The following is a 5,241-nucleotide window of genomic DNA, read 5'->3' as shown; positions in this document are numbered from 1 at the left end:
CTTCTTTGAGGACGCCTGAGAAGCACGTAGCATCTAAGACTGTGTTCTCGGTAATGAGGGTTTAGAAAAAAGCAATTCTGGAGCAGGCTCCAAGAAATTGAGATAATTTCGCTGGGAGATGAGAACTGAAACGTGACGTGACCACCCAGAGGGCCCTTAGATGGCAGACAGGGCGAGGCGGCCTCCTCTGCCTGGGTGGCTGCAGGGTCAGGACCAGGACCACAAGGAGAAGGTGGGCCCAGCAAGCCCAGAGGACACAGGCGCCAGGACTGTCACCCACTCCTGGGGAAGGGCGGGTAGGAAGGAAAGGGGTAGCTGAGGAGATGCAGGAGGCAGACGGAGGTAGGGAGTGAGGGGGAGGTGGTGGGAGCAGGGAGGGCAGGGGAAAGGGCCTCAGGCCAGTCCTGGAGGAAGGAACTTCCTTCCCCGGTAGTGGCCATGAAACTTCCCCTTTAGAATCCTGCTGGGGAAACTGGCTCTCTGAAGTATTTTTTTTTCTGCACTATTTTTTTTTTCTGTTCTTGGGGCTATGGAAGGAAGGTGCCGTCTCCGGGGTTGTCAGAAAAGTCCAGAATCCTCCTAGAGCTGAAGTCTCCAGGAGGGGCCAGGATGGCAAGGAACCGGAATGCTAGAGCCTGTCAAGTTACCCCAAGGCTGACTAGTCCCAGTCCCCAGTGAGACGCAAGGTGGGCCTAGTTCTGCCTGGAGCCCAGACTCCTGTTCCCGGGGCAGGGAACAGTCGCCAGAAGGAGAAAGTGACAGAAACGCTCAGCTCAGCCCCCACCAGCCGTGTGCATGTGTGGCCCCTCTGGGTCCTTCAGTACTGTACCCCTGCAAAGGGAGGCTGGTGGTGTCTGCACACACACACGCACATATACACACACACAGACATATGCACACATGTGCACATGTGCGCACACACGCACACATGCACGTGCATACACGCACAGGCATGACTCTGTCAGCTGCTTTCCAAGCCCTGGTATTGTGAGTGCTTCCAGGCTTCCAGTAGTAGTGAGACAAATGGCTTCGTGAGCCTCCAGTGAGATCCTGGGGGTGGGGCATCTTCATGGAGACCGGTGGGCGGCGGGTGCCCACTGCATGGAAGATTCCGGTCCTTCTACTTTTCCTCCCCAGATTACTGGGAGGCTTGAATAAAGCCAGGCTGAGGGAACACGGCCGGCCCTTGGTGCACCTTAGCAATGTTATCCTCACTGCTAATGTAATGGCTCCCAAGTAAATGAAGAGGCTTCTGAAGTCAACACTGCAGGAGAACCTGCTACAGGCGGTTGCCTGGCTTGGGATGAGCAGAACAACCCAGACCCAACTGGCTTTGGGAGTCAGAGGCTCGGCTTCAAATTCCAGCTCCACCTTGGTGACCTGCAGGACCCTAAGCCATAGAGGATTAACCCAGTCGGCGTGCAGGGGACGTGGCCTATGCCTCACTGCAGGTACCCCTCCTGTCCCTCCTGCAGCACTCATGACAGGCCAGCTGTGCTGGGCACCGAGAATGCACCGGCCCTGCTCTCACAGGGCCCACAGACCGAAGAGGGAGGAAGATTGTAAATAAATGAAGTGAGCAAGACACCATGCATGTATTCTACCAGTGTCTATGGAGCCCATGCTCTGAGCCAGGCACTGGTCTAGAAAATAAACATTGCTAACGTGTTTCAGACACTTGCCTTATCCTCCGGCCTCAACCTCTGTTACCCCTGAAGTCTCACGACAGGCCTAGGAGGTGGTCCTCTTTAACCCCATCTTACAGGAGAGGAAACAGAGGCCCAGAGAGGCTAAGCTCCTTGCCATGCTGTTAGGCAGTGATGCAGCCTGCACCCATAATCGGTATGCTGCCTCCTGCTGGATACTAGGGGGGTCTCCAGGGGCTGAAGTTCATGTGGTCCCTGCCTCCTGGAGCTCAGGCTAGTGGGGCCTGGAATGAGAGGGGCAGGGCCCTTCCATCTGTTACAGTGAATTCCAGGTGGGTGAGATCAGGGAAGGCTTCCTGGAGGAGGTGATGTTTGAGCCGGGATCTGAAGGTCAGGAAGGAATTAACCAGGTTGAGAGGGAGAGAGAATCTACTCCTTCTACTCATGCTACCTATTCTTTCACACTCCCTCCAGGAAGCCCTCCTTGCCCTCTTCCAGACGGAGCTCCCACACTACAGCTGCACTATCTCTGTCTGGGCCCGAGTCCCCACCAGACTGTGGCGCTCCCAAAAGGCAGTGAAGGGGGCTGGCTCCTCTGTGTCCCCAGCACCACCCAGCCCTGGGCATGGGAATCAGAGGCTGAGGGACGACAGGCTGTGTGGGCTGAGGCGGGAGGGCGGCATAGCCAAGGGGACCATTTGTCACACTGGCTGCAGGTGCACAGGGTGAGACACTCAGGAGCCCTGCTGCTCAGGAAAAGTTTAGACCAATGACCTGCCGGCCCCTGATTAGCCCCTGATGTCGCTCTGTGCCAGGCAGCATGCAAGGCAGATGACCCCCTCTTTGACCCCAGGAAAGGCTGGAGTAAGCACGTCTCCAGCCAGGACTTGCAAATGGCATGCAGTGGAGGAAGCCAGGGAGCATGAATTGCTGGGACCCCGCTGTCTGTTCTGGAAGAGGGCATTTTCCCCCCCTGCCCATGTTAACTTTATCCTTAGCTTGTACCCAGAACTCCACTGCTGTCTATCGGTTGGGCAGACAGAGGCTGCCCAAATGAAATGGCATTTTGCTCAAGGTGTTCCTCCTCCCTCGCCTTTCCCTGCCTCTAAATTCAGAGCAAAGGTAACATGCGTCATGACTCATCAACACGGTGAGGGACAAGCCTGCTCCTCCAGGGAGGGGCTTTGTGCAGTCTGAGCCGGGGACTGCAGCAAACAATTGTGCAGCGGGGATTCAAGCCCCTGATGGTGCCAGAAAAATATAACAATAACAGAAATAAACACCAAACCCACAAAAGCTCAGTGCAGAAGGCCGAGAGTCCAAGAGCGCCCCTGTACGCAGGCCGGCCAGCTGGGGGATCCTGGGCAAGATATCCTTGAGGATAAAGATATCCCTTTAACTTCAGTTTCTTCATCTGTAAAACGGATACGATAATACTTACACCTACTTCATAGGATCATTGTGCTAACAAATAAGTGAGTATCATATGCACAGCACCCGCTAAGGTTCAGATGCACTAAATGGTGAGCAGTACTGCCATCATTCAGATGCTCATGAAAGCCTCTGTGTCTGTCACCAACTCACCATGGTGACCTGAAATGAGCCTTGGAAACCTAGGATGGCAAGAAATGGGTCTAGTTTGTGCCCTGGTTCATTACCAAGACTTTCATCAATGGCATGGGAAAATTACCCCCGAAGCTTTATGACCACGAGCCAGCCCTCATACAAGTTCATAGGGCCAATTGACACTTCCGGTTCTGTCTGCAAAAACCTCAGGCTGAGAATTTAGACGAAAGTGGCTTTCTCTAGACTTCTCACAAACAAATGCAAAATCCCCCTGCAGCAATTAAGGTGACATTCCAACCACAGGAGCATCTTACAGCTAAGAGTCACTAAACACACGAGGAAACAGGGCACCATGAGTAAGAACTAGCACAAACCTCACCTAGCTGAACCAGACCCCCAGAGTCCCCAGATAGCAGAATTATCAGATGAGGAAGATAAGTCTGTTTACTATAATTAAAGACACAAAAAAGAGGAGAGTTGAAAATATGAGTTAGGAACAAGAGATTCTAAAAATGGACCAGGCATGGTGGCTCATGTCTATAATCCCAGCACTTTGGAAAGCTGAGGTGGGAGGATCACTTGAGGCTAGGAGTTCAAGACCAGCCTGCACAACATGTCAAGACCTCATCTCCATAAAAAATTTCAAAATTAGTAGGGCATGGTGGTGCTTGCCTGTAGTCCCAGCTGCTTGGGAGGCTGAGGTGGGAAGATGGCTTGAGCCCAGGAGTTCGAGGCTGCAGTGAGCCGTGATCACACCACATACTCCAGCCTTGGCAATGGAGCAAGACTCTGTTTCTAAAAAATAAATAAAATAAAATAACCAAGAAGATTTGAAATAGAATCAAATAGAATTTGTAGAAATTAATAAAACAGTCATTGTGTACATTGGTGTGATTACTTTGAAAACAATTTGGCATTGTCTAGTAAATGTGAAGATGAGCACTCGCAGTTAGTTCTCTTCAACATTTTTTTTGTTTGTTTTCTTTTGAGATGGAGTCTCGAACTGTCGCCCGGGCTGGAGTACTGCAACCTCAGCCTCCTGGGTTCACACAATTCTCCTGCCTCAGCCTCCCTAGTAGCTGGGATTATAGGCACACACCACCACATCGGGCTAATTTTTGTATTTTTAATAGAGACGGGGTTTCACTATGTTGGCCAGACTGGTCTCGAACTCCTGACCTTGTGATCCACCCGCCTTGGCCTCCCAAAGTGCTGGGATTACAGGCGTGAGCCACCACGCCTGGCCCCTTCAACATTTTTTAGAGAATCTCCTGCCCATGTACACCAGGAGACACATGCCAGATGTTTCTGGGAGCACTGTTCGTAACAGTAAAACAAACACAACGAAACTTTTTTTTTTTTTTTGAGATGGAGTCTCGCTCTGTCGCCCAGTCTGGAGTGCAGTGGCACAATCTTGGCTCACTGCAAGCTCCACCTCCCGGGTTCACGCCATTCTCCTGCCTCAGCCTCCCCAGTAGCTGGGACTACAGGCGCCCACCACCACACCTGGCTAATTTTTTTGTATTTTTAGTAGAGACGGGGTTTCACTGTGTTAGCCAGGATGGTCTCGATCTCCTGACCTCGTGATCCACCCACCTCGGCCTCCCAAAGTGCTGGGATTACAGGCATGAGCCACCGCGGCCAGCCAAACTTTTAAAAAAAAGAAGAAAAGAAAAGAAAAAAAAGAGGGAAGGGAAGGGAAGGGGAGGGGAGGGGAGGGCAGGGGACGGGAGGGGAGGGAAAAGAAAAGAATGTTTTCACAGCAGAGGTGTCTAGTCCTGGGAGGTGCTGATTTGCAAGAGAGTGAGCCCCCCATCACTGGTGGGAAGGTGAGTTGAGACTAATGACTCCTTGTGAGGGTGGCGTGCTCTGAGGTCTCATTTGTGCTAAGGTTCCGATAGCTGGCCGGGTACAGGGTCCCTGTCTGATATATCTCCTGAGACCCTGGCTTTGGAACAGACACAGGGTCCATGCTCTGTGGACATTTGAATGAATGAAAAAAATGAATGAACAAAGTGATTGCAGTCAC

General features: G+C 52.1%; 1 long non-coding RNA gene across 1 annotated transcript; it reads left to right on the top strand.

Moving 5' to 3' along the window:
• The first annotated feature begins 221 nt into the window (after window positions 1-221).
• On the top strand, window positions 222-1,675 carry LOC129468136 (uncharacterized). The gene is made up of 3 exons (XR_008652541.2): window positions 222-296; window positions 537-686; window positions 1,271-1,675. It is a non-coding gene; the product is annotated as an uncharacterized lncRNA (long non-coding RNA).
• Window positions 1,676-5,241: the final 3,566 nt, after the last annotated feature.

The sequence above is a fragment of the Symphalangus syndactylus genome, chromosome 18 (assembly GCF_028878055.3).
Source record: "Symphalangus syndactylus isolate Jambi chromosome 18, NHGRI_mSymSyn1-v2.1_pri, whole genome shotgun sequence".
Lineage (NCBI taxonomy): Eukaryota > Metazoa > Chordata > Mammalia > Primates > Hylobatidae > Symphalangus > Symphalangus syndactylus.
This window is presented reverse-complemented; position numbering and strand designations above follow the sequence as displayed.